This window comes from Miniopterus schreibersii, assembly GCF_964146895.1.
Source record: "Miniopterus schreibersii genome assembly, chromosome: 1".
In the NCBI taxonomy this organism is placed as follows: Eukaryota; Metazoa; Chordata; class Mammalia; order Chiroptera; family Miniopteridae; genus Miniopterus; species Miniopterus schreibersii.
Window position 1 is genome coordinate 195,231,408 of NC_138101.1, and position 25,177 is coordinate 195,256,584.

Below are 25,177 nucleotides of genomic sequence, written 5' to 3' on the forward strand. Positions count from 1 at the left end.
ACAAACAAACTCCAAACAGGAACAAGACAATGCCACACTTTACCAGACAGAGGATTATACCCAGGGCACATAAACAATCCCGTAATCCAATAAAAACAAACAACCTACTAGGGGCAGTTTGATATTAGAAAGGGATCCTCCCATCCCCCAAGAAGCTAAAGAAATGCCCTTGGCCAGCGTCCCTCCCGCGCTCTTCCCTGGGGCGGCAGATCCGGAGGGGGAGGCAGGTGAGGAGGGAGTTGCTGGTGGGCTATGTGAGATAAGGAAAACTTATGCTAATAGAAACACAAAACTTCCCCTTTTATCATTGTCTCTAGAAAAATCATTAAATTATTATGATTATCCAGGACGAAGTATTTGGAAAACAAAGGACTTTATCAAAGGCGGGGTGGGGTCCCTTCCCGGTGACAAGTTACTTGCTTCTGTAGCTTAGTCCTACTGTGAGTTAGGAGGTCAAATGAGCACCAGGACGGCATGGCAGGAGCCCCTGCCAGCCCCCAGCAGTCCCAGCCTGCAAGCCGAGGTGGCCAGACACATGGGCACTAAGTCCTGGGATAGCAGGTGACCTTGGGCAGGTTGGGAACACTGACCTTCAGGTTCCTGTCCTATAAAACTGGGGTGATAACACCTTCCACCCAGGAGATATGACCTGTGTCACTTGGGTAGCCCAAAGCCTGGCACACAGTAGGGCTCAGCCAAGTTCTGTGGGCTCTTTCTCCCTTGGGAAACCCAATGACACAGCCTTGCTGAGGTTTCAGTTCCTTCCTCCTATCCCCTCTTTGCTTCTCTCCTCCCCAGTTTTCCCCTTTCCACTTTCTATGACCTTGTCGTGACCTGTGGGCGCCTCTGTCTCTCTCCTTGGACAGGAGCCCTTTGAGGACAGAGGCACCTCCCATTTATTTCTGCCTCCCCTGTCCCAGTGAGGTCAGCACAGAGTGAATGGGCACAAAGGGGTGGAAAGCTTTATTTATTTTATTTTATTTTATTTTATTTTATTTTATTATTTTATTTTATTTTATTATTTTATTTTTAAATACCTGTTTATTGTTTATTTTTTCAATCCTCACCCAAGGATGTTTTTTTCCATTGCTTTTCAGAGAGAGTGGAAGGAGAGAGAGAGAGAGAGAGAGAGAAAACTTTGATGTGAGAGAGACACATCCATTGGTTGCCTCCCGCATGTGCCCCGACCAGGGCCAGGGATCGAGCCTGCAACCGAGGTAGGTGCCCTTGGCCGGAATCAAACCCAGGACCCTTCAGGCTGCAGGCCGATGCTCTAACCACTGAGCAAACCAGCCAGGGCAGGGGTGGGAAGCTTTATAAGACCAGCCTCAGAGCCAATGCCTGGATCTACTGGGGTTGTTTCCCAAAAATGAAATTTTGTTTTCTACATTCACAGCAGCTCATTTTTCCAGAGCAGAGAGTCTTTATAATCTCTCTCCAAAGCGAAACTTCCTTCTAAGTGGGCTTCTCCCCTCAGCGGCCAGGAGCAGGGCTGTCCACCCTCAGGGCCCACATGCCCCGACCCCCACCTGCCTGGCCAGCGGGCCCGTGTCCCCGCCGCCCGCTGCTGAGACCCCCGTTTGCAGCCTCCTCTCTGACGACAGGCCTCGCGTTTCCAAGACAAGGCTCGGCCATAAAATCAACTGTCCACAGCCATTAGGCCCAGGCATGGTTAATGCCAACACCGGCCTCCAAATTGACAGCTAATGAGGGAAAATGGCGAGGGGGCGTGTTAACAGACGCAGGCTCGAGGTAATAAACAGGCCGTTAAAGCCAGGTAGTAAACAGCTTGCCAAGGGCCATTTATGAATTTATTTTTTTGAAGGAGGAAAATTGACCAACAGAGCTTGTCTCCTTTGGTGACCGAGTCCAACTCGCAGTAGGAAGCAGTGAGAGGTCCCTGGAAAGGCAGAGATGGAGGGGACATCGAGGCTGTCCTAGGAGGCCCCCTTAGGTTGGGACTGCAGGCATGTGGGTGGGGTACAGGTTAGCTGGTCACCCGATGGACAGGACTTTGGTCCCAGCTGTCACACATACCCTTGGAGGCCGTATATGGTGTCAGGAATCCTGGCACCAACCACAGCTCTGCCCTCGACGCTGGGACCTGGCAGAAGTAACTTGATTTCTCAGGTCTCAGTTCCCCCACTGCAAACATGAGGATGAACTCCACCATCTCTTCAAGGCCTTGAACTTGAGCTGCGTTAAATAGTGCTCCCCCAATTCATCTTCTTCCTGGATCCTCAGGGAGGTGACCTCATTGGAAATAGGGTGGTTGCAGGCGTGATTAGTTAATATGAGACCATACTGGAGCAGGATGGGCCTTAATTCAGTAAGACTGGTGTCCTTGCCCGAAGGGGAGAGACGCCGTGGCCTCCTGCCAGGCACTGGCCTGGTGGGGAGCCTGCTTTCCCCAGCGCCCCCCCGGGGGTGGCCTTAGTCCCACTCCCCCTGCTCGCCCCTCCCGCCCCTTAGCAGACAGTTCAACTCTGGGCTCTGGCTTCAGGGGGCGTCTTGGTTCAGCAGCCGCCCTGTGGCTTCTGTAAGTTCTGGAAGCTGCAGAAGCCATTGTCCCCCATTTGTAAAATGGGGGCCACCATAACAGCACAAACCTCTGTGTTTCGTAAGGATAAATGAGATGATCCAGCAAAATAAAGCACTTAGCGAGGCCCCTGGCACAAAGGCCGGGCATCAGAAGCCCCCTAGGCGCCTGCTTCACGGCATCCTTGTGGCAGAGCCAGGTCCCTCTGCACCCCTGCCCCAAAGCGCGGGCTTTGGGAGGCAGCCAGACACTAGCCAGGTGGCTTCTGGTGAGTGACTGATCTCTCCGAGGCTCAGTTTGCCCAGCTGTAAAATGGAAATAATGCTTATTTTCATAAATATCATTGGGACAATTAAATAAAACCCTTAGCAAGGCACCTTTGAGGCTTTATACTCATTCCTTTGGTCAGGGGCCGCCTTTCCTGCCACTGAGGAAATCGGGGCCTGGCTAGAAGAGCGGGGCTCCTGGGGTGTCTCGTCAGCAACACGTGCAGGATGCCAGGCCTATTTCTGGAAGCTCCCCAGGTCTCGATCTTAGGACGTTACCTAGAGATAATGGCACCTAACTTCCCGATCTTACGAAGGGCAGCCTGAGACCTGGATAGCACAGCGACCCGCCCAGCAGGTCAGAGCAGAGGCCCCAGTAACTTCTCTTTACACTTTTCTGCCAAGTTCATTCAGTAAGCGCTTGGGGGCCCCACAGAGCCGGGCACCGTGAGAGGGGCCAGCAAGGCTCCCTGTCCGCCCCCCAACCAGCTGCAGCGGCTCGAATGATGGCCCTCCAAGGGCTATATCCCAGTTCTGTGGATGTGTCTTGGGAAAGATTCTTTGTCGATGTAATTACATTAAGAATCTCGAAATGAGATTATCCTGCGTTATCAAGTGGACCCTAAGTCCAGTGTCCTTTTAAGAGACAGAAGAGGGGACAGAAGGGAAAGTCATGTGAAGATGGAAGCAGGGATGGAGACAGGTGCCCTTATCCTATTTTACAGGTAAGAAAACTAAGACTCAGAGAGCCCAGGAGGACGTGGGACTGGGAAGAACCTGTGTTTGCCTTCGGCCTGTGCTCTTGACCTCAGTGCTGGGCTGTCAAACACTAGAAACCATTCAGCACCTTCCCTGTGATCCACTCATCAAGCCAGCTTTTTGTAGAGACCATGCCTGGCCCAGCAGCTCTGGGGAAGCTAGGCCAGTGGAATAATAATAATAATAATAATAATAATAATAATAATAAAAGAGCAAGAACATTTACTGAGCATCTACTCTGTGCCAGCACTATGCAAACATATCCATAGTTCAACAACTGTTATTATCCCATTTCACAGATGGGAAAATTGAGGTTTCCAATGCAGACCGACTTGGCCAGAGTTCATGGTCTCAAGTGGCCTGTTTTGCTTCAAGCAGCTCGGAGAGGGGTCCAGACCTTTGCACACAGCTTGAGTGTGATGTCCTGCTCGGATGCTCTTCTTACATCGTTGTTCTTAGCTCTTACCACAGTGCATCATGGCTGTATTTTACTTATTTGATTTCACACATGAGAATGGAACCTCCCCAAGGGCAGGAACCAGGCTGGGGATGTCGAGTGTTTTGTGTCCATCGCTGTAAGACTAGTTAATTATCAGTCTCCCCAGTAGACTCTGAGCTCCTTGGGGTCAGGATTTATCCCTGGACCCCAGCATCTAATGCAGGTGGAGACTGAGCCCCTGCACAGTGATGACCTCAAAGCAGCAATGGGAACGTAAAGGTGGAGGAGACGGAAACCCATAGAGAAAGGCCTCCTGGAACAAATACCCCCATTTCTGGACCTGATATATGTGAATGAAAATGGTATTTAATTGGCTAAAACCAGAGCTGTCATCACCTAATCAGGGAGCCTGAAAATGGATTTCCAGCACCTTCCGCTCCTGCTCAGGAACAATGGCCTAGCCGCCCTGGGAGCTCCGGGCCATCGGAAACGTCAACGGGCGTCTCTGTGTCTGGGGAGCACCTGGAGATTTGGTGTTTCAATCAGGGGGGTCCACAGTGATGGAGAAGGCTTGGGGTGCTGAGGAAGCCTTCATTTCCCATAAAGCCGACAACCCCATTTGTTTCTTTGGCCTAAAGAACGGTCATCCATGGTTCCCCTGGGTCCCTTACAGTACAGTTTGCAAAGAGCCTTCACGTTCATGAATTCTCCCTGTGTGTCTGGGAGAGGGTCAGGCGGGATTGTTACCTCGTGTTATGGACAAGGGGGCTGGGGTCACACAGGCAGCTGGTCATGAGCTGCCACACGTTGTACTCCTCGGAAGGTGATCTTCAGAGTCATTTGTCATGTGCAGGCAAATCCTTCCTACCAGAGGGGTGGGGTTGTCAGAACTGTTCTTCCACCAATTTTAGAAGTCATGCTTGGGGCCCCTTCTCGTTGTCCTCACCCTTCTTGGTCACCCTGATCTTTTGTCTGCGTGCCCAACTCTCCTGGATTCCTGGGCATCTGGTCGCTTGTCAGGCTTTCTGCCTGGTGAGATGCTAGCTCCTCACCTGCCCCTTCCCTGTGAGCCTCAGCTCAGAATCACCCACCCCTGACCTTGCAGGCCGGGTGGGGTGACCTTCTTCTGTACCCCCTTCACAGCCAGTTCCAGAACCTTCTCCCTGAGCTGGAGGTGGAGGTGGACTTCTCTTTGACAGAGACTGAGGGCTGCGTGGAACTGGATGGCACGTGCAAGGGGGTCACTGAACACAGCAGGACGGAGGGATAGAGGACAGAGGTGTGAGCAGGGCTGGGTGAACCTCCAAGGGGTCGTGAGGTGCCCCAGGGCTGGCAACAGAGGGTGCTGTTATTACTGCTGGGTCTGAAGGGTAAGTGGGGGTGCCCTAGAGGGGGCTCCCCTGGCCTGGACCAGCTGCCGCCCTGCAGGGAGGAGCATGTGCAGAAAACACCACCCCCCCTCTCCTGCCTCCTGGCCTCTTGCACCTGCCCTAGAGGTCAAACCCAACAGAGTCAGGGTGAGGTACCCCGCACAGGGCGGTCTTCAGGGTGAGGTACCCCGCACAGGGCGGTCTTCAGGGTGAGGTACCCCGCACAGGGCGGTCTTCAGGGTGAGGTACGCCGCACAGGGCAGTCTTCGTCCAAGAAGGGTGGAAAAGGGAGGAGAGTGATCTGGGAGGCAGGTGGAGAAAATTCAATACAGTACATGGGCTGCTAGTCATGTGGAGAGGCCCACACTGGCCCATCCGACCAATCGCCACCAGAGGTGGTTTGAGTTTCAAAATTCAGATTCCCTGGCCCTCCCCCACCTCTGGTGTTCTCATGTAGGTCTGTGGTGTGTCTCCACAATCTGCTTTTTAAACAGTGCTCTGGGTGATTTTTAAGAGCTATCTCAGCATTCTTTTATATATCTTTTTGATTGACTTCAGAGAAAGGGAGGGAGGAGAGGGAGAGATAGAAACATCAATGAGAGTCATTGATCGGCTGCCTCCTGCACACCCCCCACTGGGGATGGAGCCCGCAGCCTGGGCATGAGCCCGACTGGCAACCAAGCCAGGACTTCCTGGTTCAGAGGTCATGCTCAGTGGCTAAGCCACACTAGCGGGTTCAGCTTTCTTTGGGCAGTGATTTTCTCAGGTCACTGGGAGGTCTGAGTTCTGGTCTCATCTCAGTTTCACTGTGTGGCCTTGGGCTGGTCACTTCCATGTTCGGGGCCTCAGTTTCCCCATCAGTAAACAGAGGGGTCTGGAGGCCGCCAACCTGAATGTACTGCGCCGCATTGCTGGCCATGCAGCCAGCCTGCTATCTTTTACCTGAGCCCCAGGGGCAGGTGAGGGAAGAAGGGGGTTGCTGTGGGGGTGATGGCCCATACCCTTGGCTCTGGGTACTCCCCAGCTCTTTGAAGTTGACAGAGGCCAAGAGAGATCAAGTCACCTGCCCCAAAGTGCGTGACTGCCCTCTGTCTGTTGGTCTCTGTACTGATTGTTGTGACATGAATGGAGGTCATCAGCATTGGGAACCCAAGACAGAAGCAGGGCGGCTGGAGGGAGGGGGTTTACATGGGTTCGTGATGACCCACACCCACCCTCAGGCCTCCATGGCAAAAGGGTGCAGGCAGGGTGATGGGCCACAGCCGGGAATCCTTGGGGAGCCTTGCCTGGCTCTTCTGTACTTTGGTTGGGGGGCACCCAGGAGGAAAGATGTACAGCGTCTGTCCCCAAAGCTGACTGCTCTCTAGAGGCTTCCATGCCCCACTTCCCTAAGTAATGCCGTGAGGCCAGCTGGAGAGGGACACTCGCCTCCATCGGAGCCCCGGGCCTCGTATGGGAGCGCAGGGCGGGCCTGCTTTCTCTGCCATAGGCTGTCGCGGGTCTCGCTGATCTCTTATTCTAGAGCCAAGCACAAGCCTAGAACCCAGGAGGGGATCAGGCAAATAGGCAACCCCAGTATCTACTTGGACTTCCCGTATTAGCAGCCCCCCAGAAACAGCTCTGTGTTATTTCCCTGACCTCGAATCAAACTCACAACAAAGTCCACTGACCTGCCCAACTGCCCCTGGAAACCCAGCTGCCACTCTAGAGCCAGTTCTCAGACATCCTCCAGTGGTTGGGAAGGACAGCAGCTGCGTCACAAAGATCCCCCCATGCCTGGCTGGTGTGGCTCAGTTGGCGCATCGTCAGGTACACTGAAAGGTCCCGGGTTTGATTCCTGGTCAGGATGCTTATGGGAGGCAACCAATCAACCCCCCCCCCCCTTGCTCTCTAAAATCAATAAAAACATATCCTAGGTAAGGATTAAAAAAAAAGAGTTCCCCCCAGAACCAAGTCCAGGGGGAGGGACCTGCTGTCCTCAGGGTTTATTACGCCACCGGCTGCCTCTATTACCACTGATAACGGTTATCACTTGCGAAGGCTCAGGGAGGTCAGGGGACTAGCCCACGCTCGTTCTGTTGGTGAGTGGCCTCCACCTCCCCGGCATCTCCAGCATTAGACACTGCTGACCCCCCAGCCCCTGCCCGCCACCGACCAGCTCTCTTGTCCCTTGGCTTCCCTGTCATCTGCTGAGAAGACATCATCTCTCTGTCTTCAACTCTTGGTAATATTCCTTCTCAGTCTTCTTTTCTGGCTCTGGGGCATCTTCCACCTCCAGCTGTAGGCACTCTGAGGAGTCGAGGAACCGTCCTTGGGGCACCTCCCTGTCTTGATGATTTGAGCCGCCCCTAGTTGGTTAGTTGTAGACCAAGCCCTGAGCTGCCTCCTGGGCAACACCCTTGAAGGGATCCATCATCCTTGCAAACTTGGTACCTTCCCACTAAAATCTGTCTCCCCTTCCCCCGGCAGTGCCATCAACTAAAAGCTTTCCTCCCTTTACTCAGGGGACAGGCTGAGCCAGGACTCGAACCCAGGCTGGTCTGAGTCCAGAGCACTCAAGCTCTTAATCACTCTTTGAGAGGGACAAATGCATCATTGTTATAGTATTAGCTGTTGTTGTTTTTTTAAAAAAAACAACAAATCTTTACATTTATGCTATTTTTTATTGTTTCATTTTTTCTTGGAAGACTTTCCATCACTTGACCACACATCACTTGGCTTCCCTACAGTGATTCCGCGGTGTCCCCATCGATGTCCTCAGAGGCCACTACAAAAGGGAGCCTCGTATTTGAAGCACAACACTGAGTCACACAGCACTTGTACCCTGGCATTAAGCTGAGTCACGCCGGGTTTTATGTTTCCAATGCACTGAGAAGCTCCTTGGTTGGCATTTCTCACCCCTAGGGAACTCTCACAGCCTCCAGTCCCCTCGCTGCCTTGCATTTATATATATTCCCCAAGTATTTATTTAGCACTTGGACCCTGTTCTAGGTTCTGTGGGTGCAGCAGGAAGCAAGACAGAGAGGTCCCTGCTGTCATAGGGCTGACACAAAAGTGGAGGGAAAGGTGATTGTAAGGAAAGGTCATTTTGGAGTGTGATAGCATTTGAAAAGAACATGACCTATATGATATAATGATGAGGGTGGGAGGCAGGGTTAGCTGGAGTGGCTGGGGAAGGTTTCCTTAAAGAGATGACATCCAAAGGGTGAAATAGAGCAGCCCACATGAAGAGATGGGGGACTAAGAAGTGCAAAGGCCCTGGGGAGGCCAGTGTTGCTGGAGCAGAGTGAATGAGAGGAGTGGGGGTGTTAGGAGGTGAGGCCCAAGGGGCAGGCAGGAGCCAGGTCACTCTGGGCCTTGAAGGCCATGTTAAGCAGTTTAAATTTTGTTCTGTGTGAATGGGCACTCATCTTACTGGGCATGCCATGAATGCGAAGCTCTAATCACTCTTTACCTGAGCCATTCCTCAGGGTTGTTTGTGGTTAGTAAGCTTGAGATGAAGTAATATCCCCTCCACGACACAGAGCAGACTTATTCCCTGCTTGCTATAAAGTGGCCAGTTCCCCAAGCTCAGAGTTCCTCTACTGTGATGCAGATCCACTGCGTGTTCCAGCATTTGTCTAGGTCCATCCGTGTCACCCCTGTGTGAGCTGGGACCAAGGAGCCCTTGGTGAGCTTGCTGACACTCTGCCCACTGCTTTTATCATCAATGACGAAGTCTTTTATCTCTGACCCAGGAATTTCATGTCTTCTGTCAGCATCCACACGGGCAGATGGATGGGTGCAGGGATGGCTTGGGCTTGCTGTATTTAACCTGTTCACCTGAAGTCCAATCTCTTTGGTCTTCTTTGTTAACATCAGCCAAACTCATTCTCTGCCCTTCAGGACGTGGTACTCTACTGTTCACAGGCATATTCTGCTATTGCTGGCCTTTTCCCCATTAGCTGCTTGAGGAGTGGACTAATAATGTGGAGCATGTACTAGCTCTGGAATCAGAGAGACCTGGACCCAAGCTTGACTTGGCCATTCTGCCTTAGAGGATCTGCTGTAAATCTTAAATTTTTAAAAACTTACTTTAAATGCTTACATAATACAAGGCCATAGTCCATGCACCCTGGAGGTGGTTTTCCTCCCCTCCTTTCTTCTGTTCTGGTTTTTCCTGTCAGTCCAGGTCCTGCCTCATTCATCTTGAGCTCCCATTTTAAGAGCAGCAGCCACTAAAAATGTAAACTATTATTTCTTTTCATCCTGCCTTATTCTGAAGACATGATGGGTAAGATTATGCTGAAACTTAGTCTTGGAAAGGGTAATCAAAGGTGAAATCAGGAATCAGGAAAAAAGAAAACTGGGAGGCGCACTAACCACAAGCATAAGCAATCGCTGGCCCCAAGCGCCCTGGCAGACAAGGTGAAAAGGGGACTGTGATCACTTGCAAAGCTCTTATGATCAGATAACAAAGCATCCAGCAGCCATCCCAGGAGATCAGAAACGGAGCATTCTACATGCAACACAAGCAATGTAATCCCACGCCCTTCTAAATTCCTCTAATTGAAAGATTTTTGGAATGCTGTGCCTGCCTGTTTCCAGGTAGAATTTCCACATAAAACCTTGACCGAGGCAGGGGGAGAGGAAGGCTGGAAAGACGGGAAGTAGATGCTGTGAAAAAAATTATTATGATTACACATAGCAATGGACTTAAACTAACATCTCTGATCTGATGTGCCTCCATGGAGAAATGAAACTCATAGGCACACTGGTCGGAAAAATGCTTCCACCTAATTGCTTGTGGATAAAGCACTTTATTTATAGACATCCAGAAGGAAATTTGGCTCCCCTGCTCTATAATACGGCAGGGAACGGGGCCAGGTAGCTGCCGGTTCCAGGGCGCCCTGTGTTCCATACGGCGGGAATGTGGAACCGCTTTCCCTATAAACAGTGGGCTCTTCCCTCCTTCTTGCTTATACATTAAAAAAAAAAAAAAAATTTAGAGCTTTTTGAAGAAGAACCGCTTAACCATGAGTGTAGGGGGTTAGTCACCCCTATGCGGTTCGGTGGTGAGATTGGAGGGCGGGGGACTCTGCCAGACCTCACTGCCTGTCCTCATGCTTTAATTAACCCCAAAGAGATAAAGACGACAGAGCCCACCCAGGTCCCAGCTTCTGGAAACAACACAGGAGGCAGTTTGATGTTCTCGCGAGTTCTCTGCATTAAAGGGAAATGGGAACTGGGGACGCTGCAGATAATTGGACCACTGCCCAATGCACTGGCCCTCACAGCAGGAAGGTCCCCTTGGGGGGACACTGTGCTCCCCTACGCTCATGGGTGGGTCAGAGGAAGCGGGGAGGACTGTCTGTGGCATGCGGCCGGGGCCAGCTCTGACCCAGGATGGACCGGGACTGGGGGCTGGAGCTGCAGCTAGGGTCCCCTCAAGTGGCCCTTCAGTCCAAGGGGAGAGGCCTGGCTAGAGAAAGCCTAAGGGAGATCACAGAGAACATGTGGACAGCGCTTTACAGTTTGCAGAATGCCCTCAGCCACCCCTCTTTCCATGTGTCCGTGGCGGCAGACACTGCCAGTGCACCTGCTGTGCACCGGGCACCACACAGGATGGATTTGCTTCTGGGCGAAGAGAAATAATGAGCCTCTGACAGCCCCACCTGCAAGGCAGGGTCACGTGCCCGTGAGCTCGCAGCCTCCGGGCCGCCGCTGTGGTCCAGCACCCATCCCTTACGGTGTCCCCTGGGGCCCGCAGCGGCCTCCTCCTGTCTCCCTGACGGCAGCCAGCTGTGCCCCTGCACCATTCTTCATTAGGGAGCCAGGGCCGTCCTTTGCAAAGTGAGTCAGATCACGCCACTCAAAGGAAGTCAGAAATACACCAGGTAAGCGAACAGGGAGCATGTTGTCTGCATGACCCCTGCCAAGAGCCTGGTGGGGGTGAGTTTTATGTGTCAGTGTGGCCGGGCCCTAGGACCCAGCTACTTCATCAAACATGAATCCAGGTGTTGCGAAGGTGTTTTGCAGCTGTGGGGACCATCCTCCATCAGCTGACTTTAAGGAAAGGAGATTAGCCTCGATAATGTGGGTGGGCCTCATCGAAGCAGTTGAAAGCAGTAAGAACAAGACCGCAGCATTAGCCCTGCCTGCACGGCTAGTCACCGGCCTGCCCTGTGCAGTTTGCACTTGCCAGCCCCTGTAATCACAAATAAACTGCTTTACACACATACACACACACACACCTATTGGTTATGTTTCTCTGGAGTGCCCTAACTGATACAAGCCTCCTCTCTCATTCAGAATAAATACCCAAGTTCTGACAATGGCCCCATGCCCTGTGTCCCCTCTCCAGGCCACCAAGCACTCTCTCCCTTGCTCATTTTGCAGCAGCTGCACTAAGTGTTTTCTCACACAGAGACTCTGCACCTGCTGTTCCCTCTGCCAGGCACACCCTTCCTCCAGATATCTACACTATTGCTTCCTCTTACTGTACTTCACCGTGTGGTCTCTACTAAAATGTCACCTTCCCTGACCACCTGAATACTATGCCCTGCACTCCCCACTCCTGTACCCCACTGTATTTTCCCTCCTTGAACTTAGTACCATCTGATGTCATACTCGCATTTTTTTCTTTATTTTCTTTCTTCCCACTAGACAATGGAAGCAACCTGAGGGCTGAGGCTTCGGTTTATTTTGGTGATTGTGGCATTGTCAGCACCTGGCACATAGCAGGGCAGAACCTAAAAAACCACCGTGTGCTGATGGCTGTTCTAATTCTGTCCACTTCACACACAGAAAAGCATGGATCTGTGATGTGACACAGCGCGCACGGGCTGATATTGAGGACCAGAAAGCTTGGTGCGGTGCACCTGTGGGGCCAGTCAGGACACAGGGACCACGCCCAGCAGCCGCACAGAGAGGCTTTGGTACCGGGGATGGGGTAACGGCATCGAGTTGTTAACGAAACTGAAAGGGTAAGAGGGGAACTGCAGGCGGCGGCCGCCTCTAGGGCTGGGGGGTCGAGGAAAGGAACTATTATAACTGAGGGACCCAGGGCCTGCACCCCAGACATCTGAGGACGGCTGCAGCTGGCCAGTGGTGGAGACCTGGGGGATGGGGGAGGTACAGTGAAGGGCTCCCAGGAGTGCCAGGAAAGCTGCAAAGGAGATTCACCCGAGTCGGTGGAAAAGCAGCGACACCGGTCATGCGCTGAGGAAGAGCCGCCAGCAAGAGGGGTCTGAAAGTGGTGACCTGTCCCGTCTCTCTAGGGAGAAGGGCTGGGCTAGGTTAACAACAGTGTCTGCCACATGTCAAAACATCAGAACTAATAAGAGAACGATTTCCATTTTGAGAAAAATATCGAGAGCAATTTAGATGGTCAAACTTAGCTCTATTTTCTATATTGAAAGTTGCATGAAGGTAGGAAGCGAAGTTGGATGAAATTCTAGGAAGCACTTCCCGTGGTCTTCCAAATGATAGTTTTCTGTGGCAATTGAAGAAGAAAAAAAAAGAGCCCTGGTTGGGGTGGCTCAGTTGGCTGAGCGTCATCCTGTGCACTGACCAGTTGCCAGTTCGATTCCCGGTCAGGGCACATGCCCAGGTTTCGGGCTCCATCCCTGGCAGGGGGCATGCAGGAAGCAGTTGATTGATGTTTTGGTCTGTTTGTTTGTTTTTCTCTCTCTTCCTCTCTCTCTAAAAATCAATAAAAATCTTTAAAAAAAAAAAGAAATCTAACTTCTTCAGATCCTGTTATTTGCTAGACCAGCAAAGGTATATAAACCTTCAAAATTCCTACGAAGTACAGTTTGATGTTTCCTATGAAAAATATGGAAAAACGGTTTAAAATGTTGTTACTTTGGGGGGAAAAAAAGTCTTTTGAACCCAGTCTTCTTCCACCCCCTCCCAGCAAATGAGAAAGAATTAGAGATGAAGATCAGAGAAGATCCTGCCTGGGCGCCAAGTCCTGGACAACCATGGGAACACCTGCATGACAGGTGGGCCAGGTCTTTGCTTCTAGAGACAGTATGTCATTGGAGGTTTCTCCACAGTAGGTGCCCTGAGACATACTGAGCACTTACTTTGTGCCAGGTATTGTACATTTACAGACTCATTAATTCTCTTGACAACATTAGGAAGTAGGCACCTCATTAGCCATGTTTCATAGGAAGATGCACTGAGACTTAGAGTGGTGAAGAAACCTGTCCAAGGTCACACAACTGCTGAGCACAGATTTCAGCCCCATCTTTGTAACTGTCAGGACTGGAAAGTACCTGGGATGCTATGTGTCTGATATAGGTGGTTGAGCTCCGGAGATGCAAGGCCTTGTTCCCAGATACAAACGGAATTCCCAGGGCAGCTGGGCGTGGCCCGGATCTCCTGGTTCTCAGCTGAGGGCTGTCGCTGAACCAGTCCCAGACTGCAAGCCAGAAACCCAAATTACATCCTGTGATTCCAATAAAGGCTGGGGAGGGGGGGGGCAAACAAAATCAGAAAGATGCTTTGGGGAAAGTGGGTCAAGGGGACGGAATTTAAAAGACAAGGATGGTCAGTATCTATTACAGCTAAAAGCAGCTCCATCCCTGGGTGTATATATACTCAAGAGAAATGAGTTGTGGGTACCCAACAGACACAGGCAAGAATGTTCATAGGAACTTTACTCATAATCATCTCCGACTGCACTCAACCCAAATGTCCTTCCCCCAGGGGATGGATAAATAGATTGTGGGATACACATGTAGTTAAGCACTGCACAGTAAAAGCAAAGAGAGAGTTATTGATACAAAGGTGAATTTCACAAACACAATGGTGACCAAAATACATTCACCAGTGTGTGAGCTTCGTATAAATGGGATTATGCAGTATGTACCCTTTCATGTCTACATCCTGGATAATTCCACTTATCGGAAGTTCAAGCACAGGTGAAACTAACTGAGGGGAAAAGAAATTAGAGATGGTTATCTCAGGTGGGGTAGAAGGATCTCGACTGGGAGGGGACATGCCGGAGTTTCCTGGGGACACTGAAAATATTCTTTATGTTGATTACGATGAAGGTCACATGATACTCATGTTAATATTTGTCCAGTTGTACACTTGAGGCTTATGCACTTTATTGTATGTAGGGTAAACCTACCTTGAAATTTATTTTAAAAAAACAAGTCAAAGGCAGGGACATTGAGTGTGGACAGGGACCAAGGCTGTCACCTCCGGCCGGGCACCAAGCGCAGTTGCCTGGTGCATAGAAGCCGCGGTAAATGGTGGTTAGAACAATGAGTGAGTGAATGACATCAACACTCTCACATGAAAAACGTATCAGCTTCGTACAGAGGGCAAGGAAATGGGAAATGAAGCGAGACGGGACACTCAGGTTAACGAACCACAGATATCCACTTATCTATCCAATTTGGGGAAAGTAAGAGACCTGGGTGACCATGATTGCAACGCCAGCCCTTGTTTCGGTCCACAGATTAATCTGCCCAGGGTTGGGGGAGTGGGGAAGCATGGGCCTCCCCTGATTTCAGGGGAGCAGACGAAGGCTGCCTCATTTCCATGTAGATTACTCGAGCGGAATGTAAATTGATGTAAATCAGGGAAACAGAGCCGAGGCCACGCCGCCTCCAGCCCGGTGGTGGGGCCCCCTGTGTGCGCGTGGGCCGGCCAGGGGCGCTCTGGGCACCCTCTGGGTACCTTCCCAATCCGAAGCTTTTGGGGGTGGAGGTGGGGTGGGGAGGGGGTGCAGGGAGACAAGGGAGCCCAAGGGGAGGCTGTGTGGGCTCCGTGGAGCCCCTGAGGAAATAACAGGCCCCAGGGAAGATATCTATGACAACCACCGGCGGTGGAGCGCCTCCGGACACCGCAGACACCTCCCGCTCTAATGGACACATCGGGCCTGCAAGTGAAGACACTTATAAAGGCAATATATATTCACCGTAGGGAGACGCGCACATTCAGACGGGCGAAGCGGGAAATGTAACGAGTACCCCAACTCCGCCAGTCACAAATAATCAGCTGGAATTCGGACGCGTTTCCTTTCAGACCTGTTTTAATATACATGCAGATATGTGGGTCTGTGCATGAAATTCTGATTTTAATGGTGTCATTTGAAACTGTTGTATTTCTTTGATTCCATGGAACGAATTTGGAAACGGAGCCGGGATGATTGAGGTTTTCTCGAGGTGGACTTTTTATGAAGCAAGTGACGCTTAAGCTACAGAACCCCTCACTTGCTCAGCCCCCTCCAGGGCCCTGTACCCGAATTTGCATTTATAATTTTGTGTGTTTTTTCTTAGAGAGGGCTGGCTCCCTAGACTGCCTCTCTGCTCCCCAAAACCTGATTCCATGCCTGCATGTAACCAAAACCAGTGCAGTGGGTTGAACTGTGTCCCCTAAAAAGGTACGTTGAATTCCTAACCCTCAACACCCGTGAATGTGAGCTTACTTGGAAGTAGGGTCTTTGCAGATATAATGAAGTTGAGATGAGGTCATATTGGATTAGGGTGGCCCTAAATCCAATGACTGGTGTCCTTATATGGAGAGGGAAACTGGGGAGGGGCACACAGGGCCAGGCCATGTGAAGACAGAGGCACAAAAGGGGTGATACATCTACAAGCCACAGGAAGCCAGGGACTGGGGGCCACCACCAGGAGCCAGGAGAGGCGAGGAAGGATTCTCTCCTGGTCTTCCGACAGAGCAGGCCCTGTGGACACCGCAGTTTCAGAGTTTTAGCCTCCAGCGCTGTGAGAGATAATTTTCCGTTGCTTTAAGCCAGCAGTTCGTGTTATTTTATTACAACAGCCCTAGGCAACCAAGGCAGCCTGAAGCCCAAGCTTGCTGAGCATCGGGGTTACTGGGGGGGCCCAGGTGACTAACAGGAGAGCAAGGGCCCAGATCAGCGAAGGCAGCATGTTGCTGGCATGTCCCTGGCTCACCGCTGAGGCCACCTCCCCAGCCTGCAAACGCTCCTGTCTGCTGGCCGGGTCTTCCTCAGCAGGCCTGGAGTAAAGGGAAACACAGCCCCGTCTTGACCTCCCTTTTCCTTCGCTGGCCCAAGAGGAGAGAAACGTGCTTATGCAGCACCAGCTGAGCATCAGGGCTGAGCTAGGGTTTCACTTTTGTGATTTATTTCCGTAAATCTCACAGTACCTCCCCGGGGTAAACGGGATTATCCCCATTTGACTGACAAGAAAGCTGAGGCTCCGGAAGGTTACACAGCTTGCTCAAGGTCACAGTGAGCAGAGCACAGAGCCAGACTCTGAGCCTAAAGGATTCTTGCTCCAAAGCCTTGGCATCCCATGTCTAAGTTTCAGCTCTCACTGTCCAGGGCCGGAGATAGAAGTAACTGGACAGGAGCTCTCCGTGTCCAGGGTAGTTGGGAAGTTTTGTTCAGAGCCTGGCTTTCCTGTGGACCCACAGGCCAGTGAGTCCCTGAAGGACAGGGCCAGCCCACATGCTCACCACCACTTACCAGCCAGTGAGACCGCGGTGAACACTGAGTAGGGCAAGAAAGAATCTCCAGTTTAAAAAAAAAAAAGTGGAAAGCAACAACTTTTAGCAAGGATGTGGGGAAGCTGGAACACTTGTACACTGTTGCTGGGAATAAGAAATGGTGCAGCCACTGTGGAAGACAGCCTGGCGGTTCCGCAACAAGTTAAACACAGGATTACCCCATGACCCAGCAATTCTGCTCCCAGGTATGGACCCAGGAGAACTATGACAGGTGTTCAAGGGAAAATTTGTACACAGACGATCGTAAGCAGCACTACCCACAGCAGCCAACAGGTGGAAGCAGCCCAACTGTCACCAAGCAAACGAAGGGACAAACAAAATAGGAGAGAGCCACACAACGGAGTATTAGTCAGCCGTAAAAAGAAATGAAGTGCCGACACCTGCCACGGCACAGATGCACCTTGAACGCATTGTGCTAAGTGAAAGAAGCGGACACAAAAGGCCACGTGTTGTATGATTCTATTTATAGGAAATGTCCAGAACAGGTAAACCCACAGAGACAGAATGCGGATTGCTGGTTGCCAGGGGCTGGGGAGACAGGTGGGGGTGACTGCTAATGGGTGTAGAGTCTCCTTTGGGGGAGGGGAAACGTTCTGGAACTTGATAGTGCTGAGGGTTGCACAGCCTTGTGGATGTATTAGTGCCGCTGAGTTGGACACATTCACATGGAGAATTATAGGTTCTGTGTATTTTATGAAAATGAAAAAAGATTTCAAACAAACAGACTGTCCATGGACTTCTCATGATGATGCTTTTCCTGCCCTCTTTCCTCTTGGTCACTCTTCTCTTTTTTTAAAAAAAATATATCTTTATTGATTCCAGAGAGAGGAAAGGAGAGGGAGAGAGAGAGAGACAGAAACATCATTGATCAAGCCCACAACCCGGGCATGTGCCCTCACCGGCAAATGAACCCCGATCGCCTGGATCCCAGGTCGAAGCTCAACCGCTGAGCCACGCCCGGCCGGGCTTGGTCACTGTTCTCAGAAGTACAAGCTTTCTCTACATGGCCATCACCCCCTCACCCACAACCCCTCCAGCCTGGTTCCAGTCTGTCCCTGAAGTTGTCACCTTTTCTTCTCCTCTTACCTGGCCTGAAGGTGTCATCACACCACACATACACACACACACACACACACACGCACACTCAGTTTTCCATCTGGGGTGTGCAGCATACTCGGCCTTGGAAACTTTCAGACTGACACCTCAACGCTGACCTTGAGCAAGGTTTCATTCCCCAGCCGGAGAGACAGGCCGAGCCCAGCAATTATGCACTGATGGCCATCAACGTAGCCCATCCAGGGACAGAGACTCTCGCCCAGGCGGTATCAGATGCAGAATAGATATTCATGAGAATCAAAAGGTAATTTGCACATGTCTCAGATGGCACCCTACCTTTCCCCCATCAATCTTCCTCTCCTGTGGAAGGTAAAATGAAAGGCTTCAGAATATTACACCTTTCAGTAGTTACCAGGTGACAGGGAATCAAGGTGTCAAAGCTATTGACAGGCTGACGCGTTGAACTTGGGCTTGGACGATCCCTTTGTCACAGCTATAATCAGTGCACTTTGTAACCATGTCCCAGAGACAAGAGCAATTAATTTAGGGAAAACACAGCCAGAGCGAAAACTCCAACGAATCATTTTATCAGCACACCTCTGGACCCACTGAGCCGTCTGGGGTTCAGTGCCACTGAAAACCTGAGGTGACAGAGCACAGGGGTTTCGAATGCAGGCCTTTCCATCAAGACAACCTGTCACCAGTACTGGCTCTGCCACTTACCAGCTTTGTGGCCCAGGACATCTCAGGTCCACACTAGGCTGCCCTGTGCCCTCTCCAAGCCAACCCCCAACAGACACTCCTCTCATCCATCACCGAGCATTAGTTTTGCCATGTTTGAACTTGATATAAATAGAATCTCGCACCATCGCTCTTTTGTGTCCGGCTTCTTTCATTTAATTTTCTGTCTGGGAGGCTCATGCACACTGCGTGTGGCAGAGTTCATTTTCCATTGCTGTGTTGCCTGGAAACCTGTCGATCGTGCATTAGATCTTAAAAGATGAGCATGCCCCATGGATCAGACACCGCGCCCGGTACCAGGGAGCACAGAGATGTGCCCAGCGCAGGCCCGTGCCCAGGGGGTGAGCGGTTTAAGAGCAGACATGAAACATTCTGAATTTCTTCAGCGTGAGGTGCTCATAAAGGGTGTCCAACCGTCTGGTCCCCTTTGTAAAATCAAAACATCGATTCCGATGAACGACTAAGACAATATTCACAATTGCCTAACACTGAGTGGCCACAGCAGACCCTGAATACAGGGCAACTCTTCTTGTCCTGTCTGTTATTTCGGCATCTGTTCTGAAGACCAAGAAATGTTGCATCTCAGCATCAAGCACCCCGCTCCTGCCTGTTTCTCAGGGCAATCGAGGCTGGAGCGAAGGCACCCTTGTCAACGCGGGGGCTGGTAACCGGCCCAGGCGGGCCTCCACATTGAACCTTCTCGGGAGTCAATGCTATGCTCCCGCAGAATCTGATCACAAATTAAAAAGAAGAGGCTGTTGCGAACCAGCTCCCATCACCAGAAGCCTCAGGGCCGCCACGGTGGGTGGGGCCGCTGTTTGACTGATCGGAGAGGCCTGGAAACTTTAAAACTGCGCTCTCAGGCTGCGCCCTCGCCCCGTCTGCTCTCGTGAGCGTGTCGGTCCCGGGTGTAATCTATTTCAGGTTTGCAGCCCACATGACACTTCTGGTTTTGCTTTGCCTGACTGATGGGGTCCAGAAGAGCACGCATGCACCCGGCGTGGGACATCGCATTTCCAAAGGCGAGTCACCTCGCGAGAGGCCCGGGAGCTGATTTATGGGGGGCGGGGAGTGCTTTGCAGGAAATAAAGGGCGAGTTAATGGGCTGGTCCCGCTCAGGGGAGAGAGTGTTTTGTTCCAGGAAGCTGAGGACCACAACTATGTCAGAGGAGCGGGCCTGGCAGCTCATTTCCGTCGGGCTTCGTGGAAGGTTGCGAGGCTCATCAGCTTTTCCAGGCTTTGAAGCAGAGGCAGGCTGCCGGCCTTGTCGCTGGGAAGCGGGGCTGCGGCCCCAGCTCTGCCCTTGCTACCTGGCCTTTGTTTCTTCGGAGGTGAAATGCGGATTATGATGCGTTGCTCCCGAGCTACTTAATTCAAAGGAATAACGTGGGGCCTGGTGCTTTCTAAATATTTATTGAGCTGAAATCCATTAGAAAGCGTACACAGCCTGGGGGAAGAATTGGTGAGAGGAGCTTTTCAAGCCCTGTGGCTGGGAGAAAAACGCAAAATCTCAGAATCGAAAATGGCACCACGGCCACTGTGCGGGCTTCCTGCAGGGTCCGGGTGGTACGTCTTGCCGTGATTGCGAGGAGAACACAGGCCTACTGGCTCCAGGCTGCCTGTGTCTGGAATCTTCAGAGAACGCCCTTTATAGAGGGACGTTGCGTATTTTCTGCTGGCTCATTCTGTGCCCATTGACTGGCTGTTTTGTTTACGCTGTTCAAATGGCTAATGACACCCTGGTATCCATTCTCTTTTCCCTCTTTTGTCATTGTAAATACAACTCCTTCCCCTACATGCACACACTCACACGCATACTGACCTATCCCATCAGCAGAGCCATTGCTACTCACCTAGGCCCTCTACTCCCAGCCTCCCTTGCAGCTACGTATGACTTGCGGTTAAATTCCGGCCAATACAACATGAGCAAAAGTATGCAAATTCTAGGTACATCCTTAAAAAGGAATTTGCTTGTCCTCTATGCCCCTTCTCCTCCTTCCCTCTGGCAACAACTGGAGCAGCCACCCTGGCTCCAGGACTAAGAATTGTGTGTTGAGGATGGCCGAGCTGCCCCGCCAGCCGGTTACTGATGACTTGGTGGAACTAAACCAACTTCAAGCCCTGGACCACTCACCTACCTTTGCACAAATTGCAAGAAAGAGAAATAAAATTCTCACTTATTTAAGCCACTGCATTTTGGAGTCTCTTCTTTAGAGCAGCTTCACTGCCACCCTAACTTACGCAGAGGGACAGTGTAGCATTAGAGCCCAACCAGATGGGAACAGTTTTGCTAAGGCCAATTCTTAATTAGGAATTTAGGAGGTGGTTTCCTTCAGGTGCCCCTCAGAACAACAGGATTTTTTTCTGTTGGTGCTAAAAGTTGTTCACTGTTTAGTCTAAATATAAATGCAGAGCCTGCTCATGGTAGAAAATATGGAAAATAACAATAAAAGTAACTTATAATCTCATCAGATGTAGGTTACCTCTGTTAATCATTTCATGATACATCCTTCTGGTAATTGTGTCTGTATGTTTCTCTTGCAAAAGACAAGTCATGCTATATGCTAGATTTTGTATTTTGTGGGTTTCCCCCCCACACACTTAAATTTACATCATGAAGCCTGTCTTTTGAACACAGGAAATACAGATGTTATTTCGTGTGTGCGTTTTAAAGGTCACCATTCGTACATACACTTGGATGTAAACCAAATCCATGCAACAGTTGCAGAGCATGAATGAGGTCATCATAGGCAAAGAGACAGATTTCCAGTGGCTGCATCTTCTGTGAGAAATTTCAGGAGTATGCAAACAAGTCTTTGGGACTCATGAAAGAGTGTGTGGACTGCTGTATTGCTTTGAACTAGATTCTTGTCATAAACTTTAAGTAGCTAAGCAGTTCAATTTTTAATAAATGAGAAAAGCTGTGTACTCCTCCCCTGACAAACTGCCTTGTGAGCACTTTCCCACGTGGTTACATTCTCCTTGGAAACATGACTTTCATCAGTTAGTAATATTCCATGACACAGAGAGACCATTATTTACTTATTCAACCTCCTGTTGGATATTTGATGATCTCATTTCCCCCTCTTTTACTATCAAGAATGCACTTACGTGGGGAACCTCATTTTGATGTCTTGGCTCACATTTGGGCAGATTATTCAAAATGGAGTTATTGGGTCAAAGGGCACGCCTATATTTAGGATTCTTAATATATCCTGACAAATTTCCTTCCAAAAACGTTGCAACATTCCCACCAGCAGCCTATAGACTGCAGAGAACAGGCCTTAGAATCATGACCAGCCCAGATCCCAACCCCGGTGTCCCCTAGGGAGCGTGTTAACCCACATTTGTTGAAGACGACCGCATGATCACGGGGAACGGCAGATGCCCGTGCTACACTGTTGGGGCACACTCTAGCATGATTCCATCCCACACAAGGGCCACCGGGCTGCCACATTTATTTCTAGTTCCCTCTTCACCGTGGGACAGGGGCCGCTCCTACCCAGCGTGACCAAGGCGCTGGGCGCAGGTCTGACTCTCTCTGGACGTTCCGTCTTTAAAAGCCTGCGTCTCGTGCCACGCTGGGCTGCCCTGGCACGGCCGCTTTCTTCTGTTAGCATCTTTGCTCACAGTTTCTGCCTAAGGTCACTTTACACCGAGTCTTCATTAAGTGTATTACTAAGCAGGGTAGTCTTCTGGAATATTCTCAGCATAAAGTCTGCCGCTGGGGAGTTCAGACATTCACTCATCTCTTTATTCATTCATTTCTCATTCGACACATATGTAATGACTACCCACCATGTGCCAGCCACAGTGGTAGACAAGATATGCATGGTCCCTATCCTGATGATGGTGGGGTTACATAACAGACTATAGACAAACAAAATAACATATAATTACCCAACTTTGACATTCATCATAAAGGGGACACATAGATAGTGGGCAGGGAGGCCCCTCTGAGGAGCTAGTGTTTAATGTGAGAATTAGAGGATGAGAAGAAGAAAGGGACGGCTGAGGGGAAAGTATTCTTGGCAAAGGGAACAGCATATCCTTGCGAAGGGAGACTTCTTTGTTTATAAGGGACTGAAAGATAGCAGTGCGCTGGAGGGGAAGGCAGCAATGGCAGGCGGTGGGCTCTGAGCAGAGGGAGCAGGGTCCCCTGAGCCTATTCTCACTTGTAAATGGATTGGAGAGAATGAGGCGGTGGGTGGCACGACTGGAATATCACCACGGCCCAGGAGAGAGGGGGTGATGCCTGACACCAGGGCGATGGTGTACAATGAAGCCAGGAGGTGGCTCTCTGGGCATCAGGTGACCCAGGGGCCAGGCCAAGCTGAGCCAGGGGCCCGGGTGCTGTGGGCCTTTCACACAGGCCTAGTGAGCCCCCCTAGGCAGCACCCTCACCTGCCAAGGCCTCAAAATCTCCTGTAGACGAGCACTCCCTCCCAAAGACTTGTCGTTTTTCAAGGAAAATCCACCCAGGGAAGGTCTCAACCTCTTCTCAGTTACTGACACGCGAGTGGGAAAGCTTTGAGACTCGCCTTAGGCAAGGTGCCCTCTCCACACGGCCTCTGCTGCCTTCTCCCCTCCCTTTGTTCACTCATTCAGCAACTCTGGGCGCCCGCTGTGCCTGGCCCTGTGTTCAGAAGTGAGGTGAATAAAATCCACTCTCTGTCCCCTAGGAGCTTGAAATCCAGCAGGTCCCTAAGGTGCCTGTTCGTCTGTGGAATTAAAGCCTGGCTGATTGGCCCATTTTGCTGAGAGTCACTCCTGATGTCCGGGGCATTCCCAGCCCTCCTCTCGGACCTCAGCTAACGGGTCATTTTCATGGCGTTGCTATCGCCCGGGGACTTTCACTCTGATATGGGCCATGATGAAGGTTAGGGGCACACCCTGATTGTTGCCGGTGTGCCCCAGAAGGACGGGCCTTTCACTCAGATGCCTGGAGTTTGTGACAAATGCTAAGCAATGTGATTCCTGCCCCTGGGACAGACCCTCAGACCACCCCCTCCCAGTGGCTCCTTCTCCCGACCCCACCCTCCTCCGTATCCCCTCTTGTCCGAGCCTGGTCTCTGCCCGGGCCAGAAACTGGTCAACAGTGACTGTCAGAGTCAATTTCCACGGCCTGAGAACATTCAAACACGGCTGCCAAGGCCACTGCCAAGCCTTGTTACCGTGGCTCTAACATGAATTCTTTCTAGAAGGGTCTTGCAAAGGAGGCCAAAAACCTGTTTGGTTGTCTTAAGAGGGGGAGAAGTGAAATGAGATCAAAGAACAGAAAGAAAAGGAAAAGCTTGAACAGACACAGAAGGCCTACTATGTGCCCAGGGATGTCACGTATATTAGCTTTCTGGTCGACCATTTTACAGATGGGTCTTTTGAGGCTGAGGTCGAGAAATTTTAATGTCCAATAAGTTCAAAGACTGAGAATCACATCAAACTTGTTTGTCTCCAAAATTTTTCCTCTCTACTACCTGGGCACCCAGATGAACACAGGACCAGAATAAAGATTGAAGGAATTTGCGACATGGCTTACATACGCCTTTTTATGGCCAACTGGGTTTCCTTCATTCAGCCAACACTTAGTGAGCTCACGCATGCCCGGGACCAAATGGCACAGAGGTCCCTAGATGTGCTCCCTGTCCTCACTAAGCTTACAGCCAGCGGGGAGGTAACACACACACACACACACACGGAGGCAGACTGCCACACGACAAGGCTGCAAGTTAATGGAACAGATGCTCCTGGGGAACAAGGCCATCAAGGGGACCTTCCAGGTACGTCAGGATCTGATCTCTTTCCTTGGGAGGGTTTCTCTTTGACTGGAGGTCATCAGCTAGCTCCACCATCAAAGGACATGGACATGGCAAAAATGCCCTTTCGGGGGAGATATTCGTTTTATGAAAGTCTGAAAGAACACAGTAGTCCTGGGCCAAGTGTGTGCCGTCCACGTTGGATACGCTCCAATGGCCAACTTTCAGTCCCCAATGACTCAAGTGCCACACAGTTTTACAGGAATCATGGAGGAAAGTCTATTCTGGGTGTGTTTTTTACATCATTTGTCACAACAGGGGAAGATGTCCGTTGACATGTTTAAAAAGAAAGAAAAGAAAGGGAAGAGAGGGAGAGAGGAAGGGTAAGAAGAGAAGTGTATTCATTTTTTGTTGCTGTGTAACAAATCACCACGCATTCAGCAACTTCGAGCAACACAACTGATTCTCTTGCAGTTTCAGGGTTCGCTGGGTCAGGACTCAGGCCACGGGTCAGAGGGGTCTCACCAACTGGGAGTCAAGGCGCTGGCCGGGCTGTGGCCTTCCCTGGATCTCTGCCTGCTTGTTCAGGTTACTGACAGAATCCAGGTCCTCGCATCCTTGAGTCCCTGCTGGCTGTCCATTGGGGGCCACTCTCAGCTCCCAGAGGCCACCACACTCCTTGCCATGTGGCCCCACCACCTTTATGCCAGCAATGGACCTGCTGTCGGGTTGGTTGTTACAATAATTGAGGAGGGGGCATG